Source organism: Monodelphis domestica, chromosome 1 (genome assembly GCF_027887165.1).
Source record: "Monodelphis domestica isolate mMonDom1 chromosome 1, mMonDom1.pri, whole genome shotgun sequence".
Lineage (NCBI taxonomy): Eukaryota > Metazoa > Chordata > Mammalia > Didelphimorphia > Didelphidae > Monodelphis > Monodelphis domestica.
In genome coordinates, this window is record NC_077227.1 from 193,120,202 (window position 1) to 193,146,704 (window position 26,503).

General features: G+C 36.9%; 1 protein-coding gene across 1 annotated transcript in view; it reads left to right on the forward strand.

Annotated features, from left to right (window-relative positions):
- The first annotated feature begins 9,847 nt into the window (after positions 1-9,847).
- The window catches only part of FMN1 (formin 1), a 588,141-nt gene continuing 571,485 nt past the window's right edge, over positions 9,848-26,503 (forward strand). The window contains exon 1 of the mRNA XM_056810223.1: positions 9,848-9,980. The gene's annotated coding sequence lies outside the window, so the exon portion shown is untranslated. The remainder of the gene's footprint in view (positions 9,981-26,503) is intronic.

A 26,503-nucleotide genomic window follows, 5' to 3' on the forward strand; every position in this document is an offset into this window, starting at 1 on the left:
TTCTTATAAGGTGAAACAACATAATATAATTATGCTTAGAGACAAGTGAGAGCAATTTTTTCATATGAAGCTTCAAGGGACATCTTCTCTGAGATATTTTAATAATATCAATTATCATAGATGTTTAAAACAAGCCTTATAAATCTGAGCATCATTGTTGGGTTTTGGGGGGCTTCATTTTGTATCCCCAGTACTTGCCGCAATTCCTGGAATGTTGTTGTTATTATATAGTTGTGCAGTTGTGTCCAACTCCACTTAGTGTTTTCTTGTCAAAGATACTGGAGTGGTTTGCTGTTTTTTCCTTTCACTTTATAGATGAGAAAACTTGAGGCAAATGGGGTTAAATAATTTATCCAGGGTCACACAGTTGTAACTGTCAATTTGAACTCGGGTTTTCCTGTCTCTAGGCCTGGCACCCTATCTACTGTGCTACTTAGCTACCTTGGCACATAGTAGGCACTTAATAAATGTTTATTTATTGATAATTGATTGATTGACCTCAGACCTTGTATAACACTTTGCTTTGTATATTAATTCACTTACCATGTGATATTTTTGTTACAGTATTCGTCCCCTCTTGAATTGGAAACTCCATAAAGATATTATTTAAATTATTTTTTCTCATGCAACATCTAGTACAGCACCAAAACATAGAAGGTACTTAATATGTGTTTATTGAATAATTTGCTATTTTTCCACTGACTACTTTCACTTAGGAATTTTCTTAAGGCCAACAGTTGAGACTGGTCGAGATGACTATGGTATAATAGGAGTTTCCAAAATGAAACTCATTTTGATTTTTCTCAAGTCCATCTCGCCCCTGGACTCCTCTAATTTTGTTAAAGCCATGGTATTTCTTCCAAGCCACTTAAATTCACAACTTTAGAGTCACTTTGATTGTGATAACCCCTCATCCCATAGCTTATCAATTGATCAATTCTGTGACTCCCATCCAAGAGTGTTCTGATAATTGTTTAACAATCAGCTCTCTAAATTTGTTTAATTTGCAATATTAACATTTTCTCCATTACTTTCTCAAGTCTATAGTAGACAATCAACAAAGCACATCAAACCATGACTTTGTATTTGCCAGTTTACCAGGTAAAAAAACTCACACTGAAAACTTAAAAATCATCTCTCCAGAGCAGTGGGTTCAGCAGGCTCCAAAATATTCCTTTTTCTTGTTGTTGTTCAGTCATTTCAGTCATATCCAACTCTTCATGACCTCATTTGGAGTTTTCCTGGCAAACATACTAGTTTGACATTTACTTCTCATTTCACAGATGAGGAAACTGAGGCAAACAGGATTAAGTGACTTGTCAAGGGTCATATAACCAGTAACAGGCTGAGTTCAGCTTTGAATTCAGGAAGATGAGTTTTCCTGACTGTAGGTCAACATTCTATCAAATGTGCCAACTCGCTGCCTCACCTCCTGTCTCTCATCTTCTTCCTCACTCACAAAGCCTCTTTTAATAGTTCTCACCTCAACTATTGCAACAGTCTTCCAGTTGACCTTTCTCAGTCTGGTTTCTCTATTCCAATCCAACATTTCCTGAATTTATAGTCCTAAAACTCAGCTCTGTGCCATCCCCTGTCCTCATAACATAGCATCAGGCCTGGCACTTAATGGGAACTTAATCAATACTTGTTGATTAATTGTTTGGTAGGTTGGTTGAGAGCATTAGAAGAGATGATTTCTAAGATTCTGTGATTCTGAATTCTAAGCCATTGGATCATCCATGTTAATGCTTTTCCATAGGCTTCATAATCTCTCTGTTCCTGAAGATATCAAGTGTGTTCATTAACATCTTTTAGGATAGATTATTTGTTTCATCCCACAGACAGACAGATATCCCAGAGATCCCTCTTTATTTGTTCTCTAGGAGAAAATACAACATTCTCAGCCTGGCATTTAAAGCTCTCAATCAGCCGGTTTCCCATTACCTATGCCGTGTGATTTCACATTACTACCCTTTGTGCACCCTCTATTTTACTCAAAATGATCTTCTAGCTATTTCTTACACAAAGCATCCCATCTCCTGCATAATTGTCTTTGTACAGATGGTCTCCCATTTCAAAGCCCATATTAGGTCCAACTTTTTAGTTTTCTGTCCCCTCAATTGTTAGGGTTCTCTTCCACCTCTCCTTATTTTATATTTATTTTGAATATAACTTATGTACACTTTTCTGGGCACATGTACTATATCTTCCTGGTGGAAAGTAAGCTCCCAGATTGGACGAACTGTCTAATTTAGGACCATAGTAAATCATAATAAATGTCTATTGAATTGATTTGAATACTGTATCCCAAATAATTAAGTATGTTGCAGGGATCAGTATTTTTAATATCTCTTTAAGGACTTTTAGAGAATTTAGGGCAACAAATGGCTGTCTATGGATGTGCTTCCTTCCCCTTTCAGTAGAGACTATATATGCTATAGTGAATTCAGCAGCAAGCAGTTTGCATTTATCCTGAGCAGAGATGAAAAGCTGATTATGCAGCTGAGTGCAAATGAGGTGGAAACATCTTAGAGATTAGGTTTGCTCTCCGGATCCTGCATTGCAAATGGACTTGATCATTTGTCTCTGTTTAATGACTCCCACAGATGTCCTTTCCTTCAGTTAAAATGTCAGTCTCTGGGATGAAACAGATAATCTGTCCTGAAAGATGTTAATGAGCCCATTTGATGTCTCCAGGAACAGAGAGACCATGAGGCCTATGGAGAAGCATTAGCATGGATGATCCACTGGCTTGGGCATTCAGAATCACAGAACCATAGAGATCATCTATTCTAATGCTTCAATCAACCAACCAACCAATCAATCAACAAGTATTAAGTTCTTACTATGCACTAGGCTTGATGCTATGTTATGAGAATAGAAATATTGTGAATGAAATAATTTTTCACCTCAAGGAGTTTATATTCTAAAGGGAAAGACAACCAGTATAAGTGTGCACATACATGTGTGTGTGCCAGCACATATCCATGCATATCTGAAATGTAGGGATGGGCATATATTAAATGCACACAAACATGTATATACTGGTATATACAGAATATTATCACTATTGTTAAGTCAATTCAGTCACCTCTGATTTTTTATGACCACATTTTTTTTCTTTGAAATATTTATTTAATTAATTATTTTGGAATATTTTTCCATGGTTACATGATTCATGTTCTTTTCCCCCTTTCCCCCTCTCCCCTCCCATAGCCAATGTGCAATTCCACTGGGTTTTACATGTGTCCTTGATCAGGACCTATTTCCATGTTGTTGATGTTTGCACTGAGGTGATCATTTAGAGTCTACATCCCCAATCATATCCCCATCAACCCATGTGATCAAGCAGTTGTTTTTCTTCTATTTGTACTCCCACAGTTCTTTCTCTGGATGTGAATAGTATTTTTTTTCTCATAAGTCCCTCAGAATTGTCCTGGTTTATTGCATTGCTGCTAGTAGATAAGTCCATTTGGGGTTTTCTTGGCAAAGAAACTGGAGTAGTTTGTCATTTCCTTCTCCAGCTCATTTTATAGATGAGAAAACTGAGGCAAACAGGGTTAAATGACTTGCCCAGAGTCACACAGATAGTGTCCCAGGCTAGATTTGAATCCAGGTCTTTTTGATTCTAGTTCTCTATCCACAGAGCCATCTATCTGCCCATATATACAGAATACCCATGAAATAAATACAAATCAATACAAAGTGGTTTGGGAGGAAGGCGCTTGATAGGGGATCAGGACAGTTTCATGCAGAAGATGGTGTTTGAGCTCCCTCTAGAAGAAAGATTGGGACTCTGCCATTTGGAAATGAAGAATGCCTTCTGGGCATGGGGGATAGCCAGGGCAAAGGCAGGAGAGTTGATATGGAAAGGGGAAACAGTATCTTCTGTGAGGAATATAGAGAAGGCCATTTTGGCTATTTTATTTTATGTTAAATTCATAGGAATTAGACCTCAGATAGGCAAACTGAGGCCTGGAAAGAAAGCAATGATTAAGTGCCTTTTATGTGCCAAGTACCATGCTAAGTCCTGGGATATAGGTTCAAAGATGAGACTGCTGTTCTTCCTCTCAAGGCACTTACATTCTATTAGGATGGAAGTAAACATGTATTTTATTAAGCATCTACTGTGTTCCAGGCACTGCACTGAAGCCTTTACAAAAAATGGTACCATTCTAATGAGGTACTTACAGGTTTCAGCTGCAAGTCAAATGGAAAGGTCCCAATCAGGTAGCAAAGTGGTGATAAGTGCAGTCTATCTTGGTAACTGCAAATTGTTGAAGTCACTGTGGTTAAATGGAAAGAACATTCTTTAGACTAAGAATCAGAAGACATGTGTTTGAAAGTCTAGCTCTGACACTTAGGATTATAGATTACTGACATTTAGGATTATAGGACCTTAGAAATGATTCTATTTCAATCCTTCCATCCTCCCACCCCTCTATTTTGTAAATGATGAAGCTGAAATCTGGAAAGTTATAGGGATTTGCCTAACATCACAGAAGTAGCAAAAGGCAAAGCTTGGATCCAAACTCAGGTACTCTGAATCCAAATGTAGTGCCCTTTATAAAATACTTTCTGTCTCTGAAATCTTGGGAATGTCAACCTTTTTGGGCTGCTGGTTCTCCATTTGTAAAAAGAGGATGAAAATAATATTTTGACTGCCTATTTCTCAGATTTTTTTATTATAAATACCTCAGTAGCTTCCCCATCCTGCTAAATGAAAAAGTCATTTGAGAAACAGACTCCAATTCCTTGAGTCTCCCCATCAAACTAAGGTACCTTGTAAAAACCACTTTCTACTACATAACAATTCCCCAGGAATTGGGGAATATCTCTTCCCATCCTCACCATAAATCAGTACCAATCCTTGAACCTTATAAATCAGATTGAGGCTCTTCACTGCCTCCACCCAATGGCTTTCCTGCTTGATCCAGAGTATAACTCTACAAAAATCCTCTTTACCTATTGTGGTGCCTCCTTCCACCTTGACTCTGATGACCCTGTTTCTCTCATTCCTGACTGCCCTTCTTATTATATTTCCCTTAAGTCAAGCTGGCTTGTTTACTTTGTCTCAGTTGATCTTGATTTTTGGTTTGCTGTGCTATGATAAGTTTCCTTATCCTAACCTATGGAATCCTGAGTCTTGCTCAAACTATCTTGAGGATCAAATGAAGATGTATGGGAAATCTCAATGTGCTATAGAGATATTTTATTATTCATACTTATGACTATTATATGAAAGGGCAAAAATGTGCTTTGTACAAAAAAAATGCTAACGGAAAAGTATGATGCACACAAAGACTGGCCATTGAGAAGCCAAGGGTCATTGGGCAGCAAGCCATTGTAATGATGAATGTTAATGTCACAATATCTACCCTGAGGATAATAATGCAGGTAGCCTGAGAGGTCTCCTGTCTCACTAATCAGGTGTGGGTGAGAGGTGCTGCAAATTAGAGGAAAAGAAAAGGAACCATTTAGGGGGACAAAGGAGGATGCCCTGAATTTCCTCTAGTGTACCACTAGAGGCTCAAAGAGTACCAAACACAGGTTCTTAACTTAGATTTAGAGAGTTATTGTATGAAAAAAAATCTTTGACTTCTAGCTGAAATTTAGCATTTTGTTAATTCAGAGTGTAAACCACAGAATAAAATTATTAAGGGGTCCATAGGCTTCACTTTTTATGTGCCTTTTTGTCCAATAGGTTGCCTTAAGGGCAGAGATTTCATGGAAAACTTTTCTCTCTCCTCTAGAGTTAGGACAGAGTCAATACTTTCTGTTGATTTGATTTGATTTCATTGAAAACAGACAGGGTTTAGAAAGCTCCAGAGGCGATGCCAAGCAAGTCTCCATTAAATCTTTCTTCTTTTCCAGAAATAAACCTGTGTACTCACAGGCATAATTCCTGTTACTGTCAGTGTATTTTAAAATACCCCTAAATCAAATAAAATCCTAGGCTCTCTCTATTTCCTTTCATGCCCCCCTCATTTAATCAATTGTTAAATCATATTTAATCTCATGCTTCCCCCTCCTCCATCCCCCTTGCCCTCCTGTTGCTATTGTTGTTCAGCTCTCCAAATCAGATTTAGAAACACACACACAGAACTGTAATCAAGCCAACCTGATTCTTGACTATAGCAAGGCAGTGTTAATGGCTTATCCACCATCCAAATGTCCTTCCTTACCTACCACACCCTTGTTAAGTGTTGTTTCTCCTTATTAAAATGTGAACTCCTCAAAATCAAGGATTAATTCACTTTTGGATTTGTTTCCCTAGTGATTAGCACCATAGCTTCATATAGTAAGCTTTAATCAATACTTTTCCATTTATATATTTAGTTGATTGGTTATTCATTCATTTATTCAACCATTCAACATTTCTCACATCCATTTCCTAGCTACACTAACATCACAACCAGTCTTAGTGCAGACTCTTGCAACTTCTTCCCTGGAATATTCTAGAAACCTCTTAATTGATCTCTCTCTTCCACTATTCCCTTGGAGTAATATACTAATAATACTGCCAAATTGTCATTCCTAAAGCATATTTCAACATGTCATAATCATGTTTAAGAACCTGTGTTGTTATTGTTCAGCTATTACTGTGGTGTTTGACTCTTCTTCTCCAGCTCATTTTATAGATGTGGAAACTGAGGTGAACAGTATTAAATAAATTGCCCAGGGCCATATAGCTAGTGTCATATTTGAACTTAGGAGAAAATAATTATTTTTTACTCCAGGACTAGTCCTCTGTCCTCTGCACCATTTATCTATAGTGACTCCCTAGTCCTTCTAGAACATAATATAAACTCCTCTCTTTGACATTTAAAGCCCTTTATAATCTGCATGTATATGTCCCTGTCAAGAGCTCAATGTTCTAGTCAAATGACTTATTTTATATACTCAGTATATCCCATTCCATCTCTTTTCCCACCACCATGCCTTTTCATAGATAGGCTAGCACCCTGTGCTTGGCATGTTCTTACCTCTGCCTCTTAGAACCCCTAGCTTTCTTCAGCCTCAGCTCAAGTATTACTTCCCATCCAAGGTTTATTCTGATTTCCAGACATAAATTCTTCCCCTTACCTCTCCTCAAATTGCTTTGCATTTACTTGGTTTAAGCTTTGTACTTACCTATCTTGGTACATGTTGTGTAATATACACAATGCAAGAATACAAGTTCACTGAGGTCTGGAACTATTTTCATTTTTATCTTTCTTTTTCTAGTATCAGAAATCTGACTTGACATATGGTTATTGTTGGTCAGTTATTTTTTTAAATTTATGCCTGGCTCTTTGGGATCCCATTTGGGGTTTTCTTAGCAAAGATACTGAAGTGGTTTGCCACTTCCTTCTCCAATTCATTTTAGAGAAGAGGAAACTGAGTCACTGCTCAGTAGTTTGATCTGGTACAGGATTAAGGTTATGATAGGTTAATAGAGTTAGGCATATGTCAAGTTCTTAATAAAGTGCTTAATTGAGTTAACAAACCCTATGTGACTTTAGGCAAATTACCTTACCTCTTTGAGATTCAGTTTTCTCACATGTAAAAATAAGATTGACCTGGATGAATTGTACATTCACTTCTAGATTAAAATCTTATAGTACTATGGGCTTCTTTTAAACCAACAAACAATCCTGATGTAACCTGCATACTCTGGCTCCATTCTCCCAGGGAGAGGGCTGCTGCATTGCTTCTTAGGGCTCCAGGACACTTTGAGGGCTTGGAGTATCTTTTTCACTACCACTTGTTTAAACACCAACTCCCATGTTGAGGAGTCAGTAGATCCCTACTTACATTTAATAGTAAACATGAAACATCCACTGACTTTTGCAAAGGGATTCTTACTTAAAAAATATAGCTAGAAAAAAGATACAAACATTATATTGAGATTTACGTACATATGCATCTATATACATAAAAAATCTTTCTAGTTGAATAGGCTCAAAACTTAGCTTACTTCCTACATAGCATTAGTTCTTTCAATGCACATATAACAAAGTTCAGATACAAAGGTGATATTACTTTCAGATAAGTCCTTTCCTTGGGCTAGGGTTCAAAGGTCACTCCCCAAAATGGTTTGTTGCTCTTTGAAAGTTGATGCTGGGTTGGCTACCAAAATATTTTTTATTGTTTTAATTAATATTGAGGCAATATATAATCATGGAACTAGCTGTGGGACCTTGATCAATCACTTAACCTCTCAAAGCCTCACAGATAAGAAATTTGGACTAGATTAATCCTAGGATCTCTTTTTATTCTGTCATACCATGGTTCTAACATGCTTTTGAATGGTGAATAAAATCCTTTAAGTACTTTTACAAGAACTTTTCTATTGTTTCTATTTAAATAGATGACTTATGATATTTTAGAAAGATATATCTTTATAAATGGGAAGAATGCAGAATTAGAAACCAGAAGTCATAGGTTCCGTAATGTAAACATTACTTAGTCTCTTCTAATCTTAGTTTAAATCAGTTATAAAATGGCAATATCTTCCTTGTCTATTTCACACTATTCATATAAAGATAAGACTCAATTCAGTTCAACAAACATATTAAGCATCTAATATATGAAAGCCACTGTGGATATAGAGATGAAAAACAAGGCAGCCCCTGAGCTTAAGAGGCTTACAGATGAACATGGAGATAAAGCATGTACATGAATAAGTAGGATACCAGGTAAAATGTGATGAAAGTAAAACCAAACATAAAAGACTCTCTGTAAAATACTATTTAAAAAATTCCAAAGAACACCAAACCAAGAGGCAGGAAGGTCAGCATTCAGATATCCAAGGGTATAAAGGAGAAGCAAAGGACTTTGATAATCCAGGAAAGGAAGAATCAGTCCTGATCATGTGAGTCATGTATAGTAAGCAAATGTTCTATTCTGTTTATACTTTTGGTATATTTTCAGCTCACCACAAAGGGGCAGGTGAAACTAAGATTAGTGGAAGTAATTTCTTAGCAGCTCTGGAGAGGAAAGCAGAGAGAGAGAGAGAGAGAGAGAGAGAGAGAGAGAGAGAGAGAGAGAGAGAGAGAGAGAGAGAGAGAGAGAGAGAGAGAGAGAGAGAGAGAGTCACAGGGAGAGAAACAGAGACAGTGACAGAGAGGTGTAGGTGTGTGCCTGCACATGTTGTTGGGGGAGGGGAACAGAATGGAGATTGAATGCCTTGTGTGTGAGTGTGTATATGTGTGTGTTTTTTTGTTAGTTTGCTCTTGATTTTTCCCCCCAGGTATTTTCCTACCCCACGCTGACAAAGTGTACCAAAAGTCTTAGTGCAACCAGACTTTTGGAACAACCCAAGAGATTCTGGCTGGGCAGATTTGCATGAGTTCATGTCTAGATACTAAATACTTTGAGGACACCCCTGGAGCATCCCTTATGTTCCATGTTCCCAAAGCCTTAATTGTGTGCGTAGCGACTATGTCCTTCCCGTTACTCTCTTGCAAAAACTCTTAACAGTCACCAGCTTTTGATTTCAGCTGCGTAGGAGCGCTGGGAATATGTCTGCATCTCTGTGATGCCACGATGACTCTTCTTCATTCAAAGGTAAAAAACAGGTAGACAGTGGTCCAGGGCTTCCGACATAAAAGAGTCTTGGCAAATAACACGAAACAGGCCTTTACAGTGCCCTTTCCGGACCAGAACACTGACCAGTACCTTTCCTACTTGCTTGGGCATCTGTCTCTCCTGGATTTCCCAGTCTCAGCCTCTGCGTCTCTGTGACAAGCGAGGATTGGTCAGCAGTTCCTAGGGTCCCTCCTCCTTTCTTCCCCTAAACAAACGCGGAGGGCATGTGAGCCCTGGCTTGTGGATTGGGGAGGATCTATGAGACCGGGGGTGTGGCGGGAGGAGGGGAAGGGGGCGGGGCCGGGGCAGCAGCGGTGGCAGCAACAGCCAGGGCAGCTTCTGCCTCCACCTCGGGACCCTGCCGCAGCATCTTCGCTGCAGCCACCGCGGCCGCCACACCTGGCCAGGTAAAGGAAAGCCCTGCCCATCCACTTCTCCTTATGTTTTGCCTGTAGTCGGACCTGCTTCCCCTCCCCCCCATCTCCTTACTGCCTTTGGCCACCACTGCTCTTTCCAGAAGGAGCTTGGCTTTAAAACCTGTGCCCTATTACTTCAACCACCTATAACTCCCCACCCCACCCCTAACCTCTGTCCTCTATCCTACCTGGCCCCATTGGCTCCTATAAAGTCTCTTAGCATCCTTCCCTTGGCATCCTTGCCATCGAGATTCCTTGCTGCTGGGCCAGGCTGTTGTCCTTCCTCTGTTCCTCAACCTCTAAGAATAGTGCTCCCAGCCTCTTCCACCTTACACACCATTAAGTCCTATGCCTTGAACCTTGCTTAGTACAAGGGATAAGAAAGATGGGAGGGAATGGCTGCAGAGCCTTATTTTGAGGCTATTATCCACTTCAATTAGGAGCACTGCAGTGGGGCTGGCTGAGGAATCTAGGGATTGTCAATTTTACAGGGATTACACATGGGCCCTGGGCTAGAAAACTGTGTCTCTTTTTCTTCTTCATAATCATTATTTTCATGAAGGAATCAAGTTATTTACTACTCCATTGACCCTGGGCAAGTCACTTAATTTCTAAGTTCAGGTTTTTTTTTTTTTTTTTACCCACTAAAATGAGGATATTAGGTCTGACAATTTCTTAAGATTCCTTTCGAGCTCTAAATCTATGATTCTTTAAAGGTGATGACCACCATATTTCTTCCTTCCCCCTACATATCAAAACTCTCAGAGGAAGGCTCAACAGAGCCAAGGATATAAAGATTGAACTAAAATATATGTGTCTCTTCTCTTCTGAAACTGAGACCTAACCTCTATCTCAACAACAGGTAGTTAGGTGCATACATATGGCTACATGTGTGAGGAAAGGGTGTGTATATATGTAGGAAAGGGGGGTTGTATTGGTTCAGTATATCACACAGAAAACGGATTCCAACTAGTTAACTCTGCTGGGACATCCCTTTACTTTGATCACTTTAACACAATTATTTCTTGAGTTCTTAGGAAATCTGATAGCCTCATCATGATGGAAAGAGCACTAGTCTTGGGAGTCATGAAAAGCCTGGTCTAAAATCCTAGCTCTGACATTTCCTAATTATTTGACCTCTGGTCAAGTCATTTAGACTCTTTGAAGCCCAGTTTCCTCTTCTCTAAAACAGGAATAATTAATACTAAACTACCTACCTTGAATTGTGGTTGTGAGGAATGTGGTTCACAAACCTATAGAATTGCCATTTATTACTCTGGCCCATCTATGACAGAAATCAGAAGCAATGAACAATGGCCATACTTGAGAGGACTAAGGAAATATGAATAAAAACCAGTACTCAGACCTAGTTCTAACAGTAAAAAGTCATACATCTCTCATTTTGTCTTTTTCCCCCATCTCTTTTGGGTCCTAGAGATGGTACTGGTTGGGGAATAGTAGTTTCAGTTATAAGAATGATTATAAAGTCTCCTTGGAATGGGGCATGACCTCTTTTTGGAATACCATTTCTCTTATCCTACTGTATGAATAGGGAACAAATAGAAGGACCTATGTACTAAGTGAACACTCAACTCAAATTAACTAAAAATACTCTTTTAGGGAAAGATTTATGGGTATCCTGAGTCTGTCCTATTCCTTAATCACAGTAAAGTGTGTTCTTTACAAAAACACTGGTGGATATAATGGCTTTTTTGGCATAAGCAGGTCAAAAGTTTGGTTTTTACTTCTTCAAAGGCTACTGAACATTGATTCAAGAATTTTTTTAATATATACAATGTGCAAGGCATCATGTTAGCTTTGTGGATTCAAAGAATATTTCATATGAGGACTGGTTACATGAATATATAACTGTACCTGTAATTTTCTTGGTTAATGGGACTCCTAGTAAGGATACTCTTTCTACCAATGCAGATGGCTCTCTGATTTATCACGCATGGTCTTAGAGAGTTGTCTGGAGCATCAAGCAGTTATTTTACCAAGGTCAGGTATGTGGCATGTGTCAGGGTGAGACCCTGGTCTTTTTAACTATGAGGCCATATATCATATTGCCTATTACCCAGAATAAGTATGACTATAACTTCTTTGTTAACACTTCATCATCCAAGTCTAAACAGAGAGAAATTTAGATTCTCCTGTGAATCTAGTCTGTTGATGTAATTACAGTTATAGCTATCATAAATGAGAATGGACTTCTATGGTGGAATGAATGACTTACATCTTCAAGTGGAAGTTAGGCTAGGCATAGGTTGGACTAGGTGACCTGTGAGGTTTCTTTCAATTGGGAGATTCTGATTCCAAGACCTAGTCATTGTCTTCAAAGAGTTTATATAATCTGATGGTGGAATATAAATGTAAACATACACTATGATACAAAATTGATTAGGAGAAATGCCAATGGGAAAGATAAACTGATATGACAGATATTTGGGGGAGACAGTGTATGGGGACATTGAAAAAGAAAAAAGGTCAATGCTTATTATATTTACAGTATACTGTCTCACAGAAGAAATACTTTTTTAGGGTGCTGTATAAAAGATTCACAAGTCATTCATGTCTGTATCCTTTAATTCCTTCATATAGGAAAGTAAGAATAATACTTATAACCTCTTTTACTGGGGACTAGAAAGCTAAAATGATGGGAAATTGTATTATCAATATAAAGTGGTCTATGAAGGCTTAATTTGAAAATAATTAATCTTGTCCCTAAGAAATTTAATCTCTGATATTTTTTCCATATTGGAAAGCAGAATTTATAAATTTATTTCTTTCACGCATTCTAGGACCTTAACTAAAATCTTGAACCTAGAGTTCAGCTTGACGGTTCTGGGACTATTTTTTTTTTTACCTTCTCCATTAGACACTGAAAAGTACAGCAGTGAACAGGGTCCAGGGTCCTTGGAAGGGCACTTTCTAAACCATATGAAATGATACAACCCAGTAGGGCAGGACTGAATTTAGACATGTTTGCCTTTAGTAATTGTCTAGCTAAACTTAACTTTGTTTAACTTGTGAGATTTCATGATAGATGCTTAATAATAGCAGTCCAGACTGTTGTGATGATGGGATAATATTCATAAGATCCTAGATCTTCCATGTGTGAATTGATTTTTCGGGTTAAAAACAATTGTCTTTTTTGTCAGACAAACAATTGTCTGACAAAAAACAATTGTCAGAAGATCATAGATTTAGATATGGAAATGACCAAAGAGCAGCTAGGTAACTCAATGTATGATATAGTATTGTGCTTGGAATCAGAAAGACTCACCTTCATTATTCAAATCCAGCCTCAGATATTTATTAGCTGTGCGTTCCTAGTTAAGTCACTTAACTCTTTTTGCCTCAGTTCCTCATCTGTTAAATGAGTTGGAAAAGGAAATGCAAACCACTCCAGTCTCTTTGCCAAGAAAACCCCAACTGGGGTCATGGAGAGTCAGACATGACTGAAAAATGATGGAACAATATTTCAACATCTTACTTCTTCAGATGAGGAAACAGAGACCCAGCAAAGTAAAAGTTCTCGCCCCAGGTCACAGATCATAAGTAATAGAGCCAGAGAGAAACATTTATTTTTTAGTATTACTCTATGCTCTCACAATATTTTGCCTTCAAGGGTATCCATTATTTCTTGGTTATATGCATCAGTCTTAAAAATAAGACACTCAGCAGGTTCTGGCCTGTCTGCTGACAAAGTTTCAGTCATTAATCTGATTTGCTTGATCTTTCACTATTGCTACACTATGGGAACTGAATGCTTGTGAACCTAATATGAGCTTGCATCAACAGACTAGCTTTGTAAGGGAATTTAAGCTTCTCTGTGTTTAGGCTTGTGTGTTAAAGAGCTGACAAAGCAGTTATAGTTATGTTTATGCTGGGTAATAGGCAGTACGGCATGGTGTGGAGAGAGCCGGCCACAGAGTCAGAAAGATGCTTAAAAATCACCCCTCATATATAACACATATTTGTAATGTAAGGAAGAGAGATCCAGGGGGTTGCAATGAGAAGCCAAGCTGAAGGAGAGAGCAGCTGAAGAGCAGCAGAGGAGGGGTAGAGGGAGAGAAGCTCCAACTGTCAACAGTCTTCCAGCCTGGGAGGTGGAGGAGGAAGGAGGTTTTCCTGGAAGCTGAGAAAGAGCCCATCCGTATGGGACCTGTTATTCCTTCTGGGACCCAAAAACACCTCCACCAGGACTCTTCAAGAACTTTTTGTCTTTCTTACATTACATATATGAGCTTGAGCAAATAACTGCTCTGCCTCCCTGACAACTTGCTACAACTGTACATGGTACTGGATGTCCATCTGTGCGAGTAGAAGGAGTATCCTTACAAGTCCCTCTACCAGTAAAATCACAGCTCCAGCTGCATATACTCACAAATATGCTCACATACATAAAGATATATATGTAGTTTTAGATATATCTATATACATACATGCATGCATATGTGTGCAAACATATGCTCAGTATTGACATGTTGGAATAATATTCACATGATCATAGATCTTCCATGTGTGAGTTAAGTGTTAGGGTTAATAATAACGATTGTAAGTTCTAGAAGATCGTAGACACATAAATATATTTCTTTGGGGGATAGTCTATTTCTTCCACACAACTTATCGTCTGAATATTGTCTGGAGCACTGAATGGTTCAGTGATTTGTTTGTGGTCAAACAGTCATTAGATTGTCAGAGGTGATATTTGAACCCAATTATTCCTGAATTGATTCTGATAGATATAAAATAATTTAATTAAGATGAAGTAAGGTATAGTGGCACCTGGAGGGTAGCACTGGGTTGGGAGTTAGGTGGCCTGAATTCTAAATCTGTCTAAGACACTCACTAATGACGTGATCCCAAAGTCATTGAACTTCTCTAGGCTTCAATCTACCCATATCCAAAAGAAATAAAAACTAGACCTATGATTTCTATAGTATGGAAAAGTCATAGGAAGGGAAACTCCCTCTCATAATGTTACAGTACTTGAGAGATGTCTGGAACACTGAGATCGACCAACACATGAGAGAAGAGGAACTTGAACACACATCTACCTAGCTCTGAGAGTATCTTTCCAACCATTAACCACTAACTACACTGCGCCTCAGCTTTAAATGGTATGTGTGTGAGGGGTGGTGATACTAAGAATAATCTGTGAGGTTGTTTTGAGGATCCGAGTTGATAATGTCTGTGAAAGCAGTTTGTAACCAGAAAGTCCTCTCCCATCATATCCTATCCAGAACTATAACATGATTGTGAGAGAGCATCGTAAGAAATTATAAGAGGTAGGGAACAGCTGCAGTAATACCTAAGAATCTTGCCAGCCAGATCTGTCTACTTCAATAGGGTTCACACATTTCAGAGTCCACTATATGTCAGTCAGTCATAGAAAACTTCCAAAATGGGTCTCTTCTTGTGCAAATGAAAGAGATATTCATTTAAAAAAAACCGTCAGATCATTTAGTCCAACCTTTAGTCAGAAAATGAATCCTTTATATCATTCACTATGAAGTGTGATTAAAGTAAAGGATTATCCTAGAGAAGAAGAGATAAATTCATTCTCTTGAACCCCAGAGGGCAGAACTAGAAGCTAACATGGAAGTTGGAGAGACAAATTTGGATTTGATATAAAGAAAAAACTTCCACCACTACAATGAGATCTATTCAGAAATGGAATAGATACCCTCAGGAGGTCATGGGTTTCCTCACTTAGAATTTTCAAGTATAGGTTGAATGATCATGTGTTAGAAATGGTTGTTGAGGAGATTCTTGGTCAATTATAAGTTAGACCAGTTCACATTTGAGATCTTTTCCAACTCTGAGATTCTACGATTCTTTCAAGTATTATTTAATGCATTTATTTTTTTAAAAATCAATCCATATCATATTTATTGTGGAATGCTAGCTATCCCTCATCAAATCTCTTGGCTATTTTAATAGTGTCCCTCTTAAGGTATTGTCTTAAGCCCAAAGAGTGACAGGCCAGTTGGCCAGTTCTTTGAGAATGTATGTATAGGAGGGAAATGAGGAATACTTTAGGCTGGCAGCATGAAAAGTGAGATAGTAGGTAATGGAGAGAGAGAATAGGAGTCATTGAACTATATGTCTGACTTTTGGTGGATGTAAAGAGCTATAAATAGAAATCAGGAATACACTTAGGAATAGTAGTATCCTAATAGCCAATATAAGGAAATAAGGAATAATAACTATAATAAATTCATATTTAGGATGATTTCCTTTCATATATACATATTTACATATATGCATATATATATATATACTCTACAGTTTAGTCAGATGATATGTTTTTTGGTTTTCTATAACTAAAACTTATAAGTATTTTTAATGTTGTCCTTTAAAGGTATTACTTTACTTACTCATTACTTATTATTATTTACTTACGAATTACTTATAAATAATTATTTATTATTTAGCAGTACCCTTATAGTACTGACTACAAATGATTTCAATTTGTGGTACCCTCTTTGAGGTCTCTGTGGGGGGTCTCTGTTCTAGCAAGGGCAGTTAAATTACCCAGCCAGTGACTTCACAGGAAAATATGAATTCAAATGAAATATTGAATTTGGAGAAACCATAAATTGCTGCTGCTTTAATGTTAGAACATCAACTCTACTGGGGTTCCAATGAAGCTGGGTGGATGAATGAAAGGTATCTATTTCAGGTCATGAAATCCACTTAGTGAAGCATGGAGTGCCATGACAGAGCCATCTAAGTGGTTCAGTGAACTCCACTAAACCTGGAGTCAGGAAGACCTGAGTTTAAATCCAGTCTCAGATACATATTAAATACGTTACCCTGGGCAAGTCAATTAACCTCAATTTGCCTCCATATTTTCAACTGTAAAATGGGGACAATATCAGCACCTACATCCCAGAATTATAGAGAGGATCAGATGAGATAAAAACTATAAAGCACTTTGCTCAGTGCCTGCCACACCTTAGTTGCTATATAAATGCTTATTTACTCCCTCTCTCAGTTGCTTGCTTCACATAACTTTTTCTTCTATTTCAACAAGCCATCTTCCCACTCTATCAGTTTCTCTAATTATGAAAAGAAAGTCTTACCCTTTGTAGAACGTCAAGAATATAGCTGAATTGAAATGATTACTCTCAGGTTTAAAATGCTTTGAGGCTTTTAGGTGAAAGTTATATTGCTTGAGAAGATTTCCCTCCATTACAGGATTATGTTGAGAGTTATCACAGGCCTGGTTACAAATTATAATGTATTCATAGCTCACAGGAAGCAATAACTAACCTGTTTACTTGACACTGTTTTCAAACAGTGTATTTGTAGTTTTAGTCTTTTGCTGATGTGCAACAGCTTTTCACGACCTGTCATTGGTATTATTACCACAGCAAGGCCTGATAAAGCTGATTTTGTACCAGCTTTGAGCAAAGTTAGTACCTGTGTTACATAGCTCCTGGTAATTTGACTATAAATGTCCTGTCTTGGCTAAAAGTTTCCCTGGTGTTTATTCCAGGAGCAGTTGGGGAGCCTGAATTGTCTGTAGCTACCCTGCTAAGTCCTAGATTTAATACAAAAAAAAAAGGTTTATAATCCTCCTTGCAGTTTATTAATCTGCACAGGATTCATTTGAAGCAGGTAAACAACATTATCTGTATTTTATAGAGAAGAAAAACCAGGGCAAAGAAAGGTTGAAATGATTTGCTCAAGGGTACTGCTCTGAATATCATCTTAGTGGTATTTACTATACCTGCTGAGCTTATATTTTGCCTTCTGTCTGTGTCATATTAAGTCACATTATTAGATTTCTGAATCCCTTCTCCCATTTTTGGAACACTGCAATGCTTATAGGATGAGCTATAAATCTCATATAATATGCTGAAAGTGAACATACTGACAAATTTGTAGTTGTTTCATTTTTAGTATAAAGTATGTTTATGTTAAAAGGACAAAAAACCCTTTTGAAAAAATCTCATAATTTTTAAGCTTTGAAAATCTGTTAAGTCTATGGAAATGCAAACTTTTATGCTATTTTTTGTTGGCATAGAAAAAATGAGCAGGACTAGTGATCTTCTTCCTCTCTGGCCTTCTTTCCATTTATGCTCCTTGCATGATTAGATCAAGAACACAAATCTTTGCAAATGGTAAAAAAATAGTCTTCCTTTTTCCATACCTCCTTCTCTGATCCAAGCAACATTGGTGGAAGAATATTTGTATTATAAGTAAGCTCATTGATTTTCATTAGGCTTGCCCTGATTTCTTTTAAGCTTTGGATCTAAGGGGTTACTTCTTATTTTCATGGTGTTTGATTGCATCCAGATGGGCCAGTTAGGTTCAGGGAAACCAAGGCATAAGTAGAAAGGAAAGTGGAATGTGAAGCTTTTGTTAAACATCACCTTTCTATTCATTATCCTCTGATCCTTGTATACAAATAATTCACTAGGCAAGGCTACAAACTGTTGTCCCAGTTACCTAGAGGAGAAAACTGAGAAAGGGAGAGAGTAAGATCAAGGTCATACTTGGTCAGTGGCACAGCTAAGAATAGAACCCAGGTCACCTGACTCCCTTCCCAGTCTCTATCCATTACCTCACACTAATTCTCTTTAGGAAACAAAGGCATTATTAACTCTAAAAATTAACATGATATAGTTACTGCTCAGATTATTTTTTCCTACTTTGAATACCACCATATTTAGTTAAGACACTTCATAGCTACAAAATTCAGCGCTAGTAAAACTTCATTTAAGTGGAATAAGCCAATGGCCCAAATTTTAAATTATATAATTGCAAATGATTCCACTGACAGGGATAAAAGCAGATATCTAAACAAACTAATATGATTGCATGGAACCTCTCTGATGAGGTCATGTTTCTATATGGCCATATGTAAAAAAAAAATGGAAACTGGGACATATACAAATTACCATAAACCTGTAAGAAGAGAATCATGAAAGAGGTTATGTTCAGAGAAGAAGAAAAGTGTAGAACCACTGGGGCAGTTGGGATAATAACTGTTAATGGAGACAAAGAAGAACTATTCACTGCTATTTTGTATCTGTGTTCTTTGCCAAGGAAAAAGATCTTTGAGCTAAAAAGTAAAATAAACATGAGTAAAAAGCAATTAAAATATAGGATAAGTGAAGACATGATAAGAAAATAGTTAGCAGATTTAATTGACTCTAAATCTCTATGTCCAGAAATCAAGTCAAGAAGCATTCATTAAGTGTCTGCTCTGTGTTAGGCATGGTGCTAAGCACTAGAAGCACAGATTACGTGAGTAATTTGAAGATATTGTTCTGAAATTACTATAGTAAGTCAAAGAGAAGCCAGAAGGGAGTATTCTGGAAATTTTATATTGGAAAACTTGATCTTGATCACCAGAAAACAATCTAGAGTAGATTATTAAATAGATGTTTTGGGGGTCAGCTGGGTGACTCAGTGGATTGAGAGCCAGCCAGAGATGAGAGATCCTGGGTTCAAATCTGGCCTCAGACACTTCCTGGCTGTGTGACCCTGGACAAGTCACTTGATCCCCATTGCCTAAGCCTTACCACTTTTCTGCCTTAGAACCAATATACAGGCAAGGCAAGGGTTTAAAAAAATAAAATAAATAAAATAAGTAGATGGTTTGTGAACACTTAGAAAAGGAAACAGTGAACACTTAGATTAAGAAAGGGTTCACTGTGAATAATCATGAAAAACTGATCTCATTTCTTTTTTTTAAAAGGATTTCTAGGTTGATATTCTGGGGAATGCTATAGTCAGGCAGTCAGTCAACTACCATTTATTAAGAATCTACTTTTTGAGAGGAACTATGCTAATTTCTAAAGATACAAAGAAACATGAAAGACAGTCCCTACTCCTTAAAGCTCACAGTCTAATGGGGGAGACAACATGGAAAAAACCACATACAAATACACAGATTATATATACACAGACATCCATATATCTATGGACACATATAATATATGATGATTATCACCAGAGGAAAAGTATTGGTTTTAAGGAGGATTCTTGCAGAAGTTGACACTTTAGTGGATACTTGTTCACAAGGAAGCCGAGAAAACCATGAGACAGAAATGGGATGGGAGAGAGATATAGGAATGGAGGGTAGCCAATGAAAACTCAAGAGTCAGGAAACGGAGGTACGCTAGAAATGCATTAAAGGATTGTGTTCAACATCTTTGTGATCAAGATGAAAAAATGTAATCTTCTTGATTTATACAATCATTCATTAGGTAAGGTAGATTATTAGCTGATTGAACTATGCACTAACTGTTGATTAATGGCTTGATATCAGCCTTAAATGAAATCTTAAGTGATACATAGCAGAACTCTTTCTTCAAGCTTGTCTTGCTAAATTCTTTTATCAGTGACTGGGATAAAGACACAGGAAGCATACTTATTAGTGTTGATTCAAATCCACTTGAAAAAGAACATGATGTGGTAGAAAAGGGCTTAGACTAAAAATATCATGCAAATGAGAAATATCTTAACTGTTAGTCTTATTCATTTAAAATATCTCAATAGGTTGAGAAACAATGGTCCACAAATCACAGAGCATAATTCAATAGGGTTAAATTTAAAGTTGCATTTAATCAAAAAAATTAATTACATAAGAAACGGATAGGGGAGACCTGGTTTAATAGCAGTTAATTTTACTTGACTGTAACATTACCATGAGCCAATGGCATCTATGTGGCTACCAAAGAATTAATGGGATTCTATGCACCATTAATAGAAATGTAGTATTTAAACAAGAGATACGTATATTTATTTCACTCTATACTGTTCATCTGGGGACAGTTTTAATGAAGGTCATCTCTGACCTGGAATTAAACTTCTATCCATGTAACTCTGGCTTATTAGAGGTGAGCAATTACTTGACCTCATCCTGGTTTCAAGCCTTCCATGCCACTTTCAGAAGATCTCCATGACATACACTCGTCTTTTTTTTCTTAGAACCCTAGCTCTCAGAAGAGTAACCTGACCATCCCAGAAAAAGACATGTCAATTATTTGCCTTATTATTCCAATCACCATTTTCCTCCTTTGTCGCCACTCCTCCATATATGTTGTCTTCTTTTAGAATGTAGGCTCTTTGAGGTCAGGGTCACATTTTCTTCTTTTTGTATCTCCAGTGCTCTATAGTGCCTGGCATATAGTAAATGCTTAATAAATGCCTTTTCATTTATTTGTTAGGTGTTTAATAAGTGAATATTTGTGTCATTAGGTAGCATAATGAATAGAGTATAGGACCTGGAAATGGGAAGATTTGAGGTCAAATCCAGCTTCAGACATTTGCTAGATGTGTGACTGGGCAAGTCATGTAAATGTAAAATGTAAGATGATGTAAAATGTAAAATAATAATAGCACTCACTTCCCAGATTGTTTTGAAGATGAAATGAGATATTTGTAAAGCTCTATAAATGATATTTTTATTTTTGTTGTTAGTAGCTATTTAGTGTTGGTAGATTTCCAGAGGCTGATAATGAAGATGATGAAGAGACTTACAAGTATGACATATGAGGAAAGGTTGAAAAAACTTAAGATAGCTTGGAAAAAGAGAAGACCCATTTTATGGGAGAGGGCACAGAAACAAAGAATTGTACAATTGCAAAAAAAAGAGGTTATTGCATTCAAAGCTTCCATATCTCCAAGAATTAGTTACCCAGCCTATACTTCAATGTAAGGAACTCATTGCCTCTTGAGGTAATCTATTCACTTTTAAAAGCAAACTAATTATGAGGAAGATTTTTTTTTCATAATAAGTGGAATTCTGCCTCCCTGTATGTTTCAGTCACTGGTTTCAATTTTTTCAAATGGAGTCAAGCAGAAAAAAAAATTAATCTCTTTTCTTTATGATAGCTCTTTAAAATATTTGAAGATGATCAACATGTCATAACTCTTCTCCAATCTTTTCTCCTCTAGGCTAAACTTCTTTTACTGATTTTTGCATGACATGGTTTCTTATATTCAACTAATATGTCAACAATCACACTTATTAAGTACCTAAATCCCTGTGCTCAAGAAATTGACATTTTAACCTAAGAAGTCTGTAAAACGTGGATAGTAATAGCACTATCTCCTAGTATGAGAATCAAGTGCCATAAATGTAAAGAACTTAACAAAGTGCTTGGCACATTGTTGTTATTGTTGTTAAGAGACAACATATATGTGTGTAAGAATAAGTATGAGGTAAACTTGGTATGAAGGGCCATACAACTAGAATATCTAGAAAGGCTTCCTGTAACAGGTGACTCTTATTGTAGAATCTTGAATGAAACCAGTGATTCCAGGATCTGGAGGTGAGGAGGGAGTAAAGTTTTGACATGGAATTTGACCAATGGAAACCATAGAGAGGAAAGATGGAGGGTTGTGTGTGTGTAAGAAATGGCTAGTAAGTTGGTATGTCCAGTGTATATAGAGGGGATTAATGTTTAAGAAATCATCACCATTCTAATCATTTTCTTTTTCTGATGTTCCAGTTTGTCAAAGAACCTTCTAAAAATCTGTTAGCCAGATCTGCACAAAATATTCTAGACATGAAATATTATCTCCTTAGTTCTCGACTCTATACATCTGCAAATGCAGCACAAAATTCTGCTAACTTTTTTTTTCTGTTGGATTTGTTGAGTTATATTTTTGTTTTACACCATTTGAGAAAAATACCTCTAGGTCAGTTCAGTTTGTCTTTCATCTTTGATATTGCTTTCCCTTGATGTAAGTAAAATCTCAGAAAACTTCTTCCTATTTATATCTATTCCACCCTGCCTTCATTCAATTTTTAAAAAAATGCTGACCTCCCATCTTAGAATCAATACTAAGTAATGGTTCCAAAGCAGAAGAGTAGTAAGGGCAAGGCAATTGAAGCCCAAGGTCACAGAGCCAGAAAGTATCTGAGGCCAGATTTGAACCCAAGATGTCCTATCTCTAGATCTGGCTCTCAATCCACTGAGCCACCTAGCTGTCCCTTCTTATGCAATTAAAAAAATAAATGTCAAATATGAAATTTTACTTTTATATCTATTAGATTTAATTTTCTTAGATTCAGAGCATTGTCTCAAACTATCAGCAGCTTTTAAATTCACAGTTCTATTGTGTGTCATATCTCCCTCCTACCTTTGGGTCCACCACATATCTGATGAGCATCTTATCTATCTTTTTTATGCAAGCCTTTGATCAAAATATACAACAGAGCTGGGTCAAGAAAAAAGCCCTGTGATATTTGACTAAATAATTCTCTCCAGATGGCACTCAGAGAGTAATGACTGATGAATGGATAGGTCAGATGGTTTTGACTTCTCAGACAGTTCTGAGTGGTTGGTTCTGCTTTGTCAGGTAGGTCTAAATCTATCTCACTGTACTGTCACAGTCAATAAATAGAATTTTAGAAGCTTTACAGCAGGAACTGATTTTAATTTTTTGTCATTTATTCCTTCAAATATAGCACAGAATCTTGTATGTAGGAGCTTAATTAATGTTTGCTGAATTAAATTAAATTGAATTAAATTAAATAGTATTAGAGATAATACTAACTTACGATAACAATATTCAGAATTTTGTAAATAGTTAACACTTAATATATGTCCATAAAATAGATAAACTTTTGTTTTCATTTTAGGGATTAACATTGGGTCTTACTCAGGGTAAGCATTCATTAAATATTTTACTAAATTAATACTTGAAATTAATATTATTTAAAAAAAGATTTTACCTCTAAGTAGATATGAACTTTATAATGAATAGAGCTGTCTAAAAATGCGAGATAGTGAGCTTTATATCACTGGAACTATTCAAGGGGTCATTCATTCAATCAATAAGCATTTATTAAGCACTTATCATACATCAGGGACTGTTAAGATCTGGAGTATGAATACAAATAAAAAGACAGTTCCTACCTTTGAGGACGTTGCATTCTAATTGGGGATATAATATAATATAAAAAGGAAGTTGGAAAGATAGGAGCAAAAAGGAGGTACATGCATGCAGAATGCTGTCTATGACCATAGAATCAGGGGTTGCTAGTTTGGACCCTTCCCTAAAACTGAAATTCTGAGAATTTGCCAGTGGGAGAAAGAACCTGAAAGATCACAATAAAATGGCAGCTGAGGCATAGTGACTTCCTTTTATGGATAAGATAATACTGATTCCTGAATTAGTTGGGAAGTTGACCTAAAATGAACCTTACCTTCCTTTGCCTGAAATTTTATCACTATGATTCTTTAAAAATGATTAGGTACTAGGCTATTGATATCAATCAACTCTTTGAAGAAAAAGAAAATGAACCAAAAACTTTCTCTTGAAGATTTTAGTGAGTTTGAAGTCATTCTATATGAAAAGTCTCAAAGAATTATAGATAAAACCCTGCAAAAATAATGGAGTCCTATAAAGTCCTCTTGCTTTATCTTAGAACCCTTCTGTATTAAACTCTTCTCACTAATCTCTTTTAGTTGCTCATTCATAAGTTTAATAGAAGCTTCTATATTGACACTGATCTTACAACATCTTGGACATGAACATTTAAGAAAAGATATTTCTTTAAAATTTTTTTTGAAAATAAGAAACAATCACATTCTCTAGATGATCAGCAGAAAATGTTTTTCTCTTTGTTACAGAGACTAAGATTTTCAAGTTTAGGTTATAGTTTACCATCTTCTCACCCCTATGAAATGGGAGTGGGGGGTCTCTTTTTTTATGACAATGATTCTGGGGAAATTGCTATAAGCTCATATCAGTCAAGCATCTGAAGACAGACAGATATTTGTTGCTGTTCAAACACGTCTAACTCTTTGTGACTCCATCTGGGGTTTTCTTGACAAAGTACTGGAGTAGTTTGCCCATTTTACATATGAGGAAATTGAGGCAAAAAGGGGTGAGTGACTTGTCCAGGGTCACACAGATAAGTGTCTGAGATCAGAGTTGAACTGATGCCTTACTGAGTGCAGAGTTGGCACACTATCCACTGCACCACCTAGCTTCCTGAGGACTGCTGGTATAATAATAGATCAAATAGATGGGGAGTCATTTCTTAAGGATTTCAGGTACTCTTCAGCTGACCTAGGATGGCTCCTACTTTCTTGGATGAAATAGACACAGTACTGACACTTCTCATTTCCAATTCATCCTTACAATGGGAAGATGGCCCAGTAAGATAAGATCTTGTATTTTAAACAACCCATTTAAACTCAGAGTTGGATACAAATACTGTGAAGTTTCCAGGGTTATGCTCCAAAGTGCTTTTGTACATAAGAGAAGCAAGTCACAGAAATTTTCTTGAATTCTAGTACAGTTGTAGATCTAAATTACCCCCTCCAATGTCTTGTATTACAGATTTCTGTTATATCTACATTTTTCTCAAGAAATAGTTTTCAGAACAGCATCATGGAGAGTAATTCTGTTTCACAAAATATACCATGAATGGTGAGGATAGTTGTGGCAAGATTGAGTATAGTACACAGCATTTATTATTTTCTGGTGGTCTTTATTTAGGTGGCTCCTAAGCAACTGCAACAGTAGCTTTGAATCCACTGAGAACATAGCAAAGACCTGAGGAAGAAAAATGTTGGTTAGCTATTATTTTACAAAGTTTCCACTGAGGCAAACCACCATTAATGGCAACAGCTACAGTAGTAACAGTTATGAGCCAACACCATTAGAAAATGAAGATGAATTGAAATCGTTTGACAATAGTCCCTGAGCTAGTTTTCAGGTCAGGAAGACACATTTTTATATGGTTTTAGTATAGAGAAATTTATTGAGGAAAAATTTATCAAGGAACATGAAATGTGTCAACTCAAAGATATTTAATGATGCCTTTAAGAGAGCGGACCAATACCACTAACCCATTCATTCCAATGTCCTTTCCCTGAAATCTACTCAGTCTGGTAGGAGAGGATAGTTTATAACAGGATTAGAGCTTTGAGTCTTTAAACTTCTCCATATTTATTTTCCTCCTGCCTAGTGTTATAGAAGATTCCTACCTTATTATACACTAACCATTGTAATACAACTCTTCTATCTTGCCACCTTTTTCTCAAATTCCTATTCCTCTCAAGCCCAGATCTTTTCCTCTATAGTTTCTATCCTTCTGTTCTTAGAGCTGTTCTCAGCTCTCAGAACTTATAGAGTTCTCAGAGGTCACCAAATCCAGTCTTCTCATTTTATAGTTGAGGGAACTGAAGCCCAGAGATGTTGATGAGAATCGGGTCAGACTCTGGAACCAAACTCTTTCAACACTGTCTCTCTCCTCTTTTACTGTATCTTCTGAAATCTTGCCCTATTGTTAACTAATTCTTTTTATCCTAGATCCCTTCCTCATATAGAATCTTTAAATATTCTGGCACTCATAGAAGCCTGGAATTTTACAGAAGATATCTTGCTGGTACTCTTGCTGGTAGCACTGGCCAGTTCTTCTCTCTCCTGAACACAGATCCAGGAAGAGAAGTCATCTTGTTCCTTAATCCCAGCAATCAGCCATAGTTGCTTCCTTTAGCACCATCACTCAGATCCTTTACTCT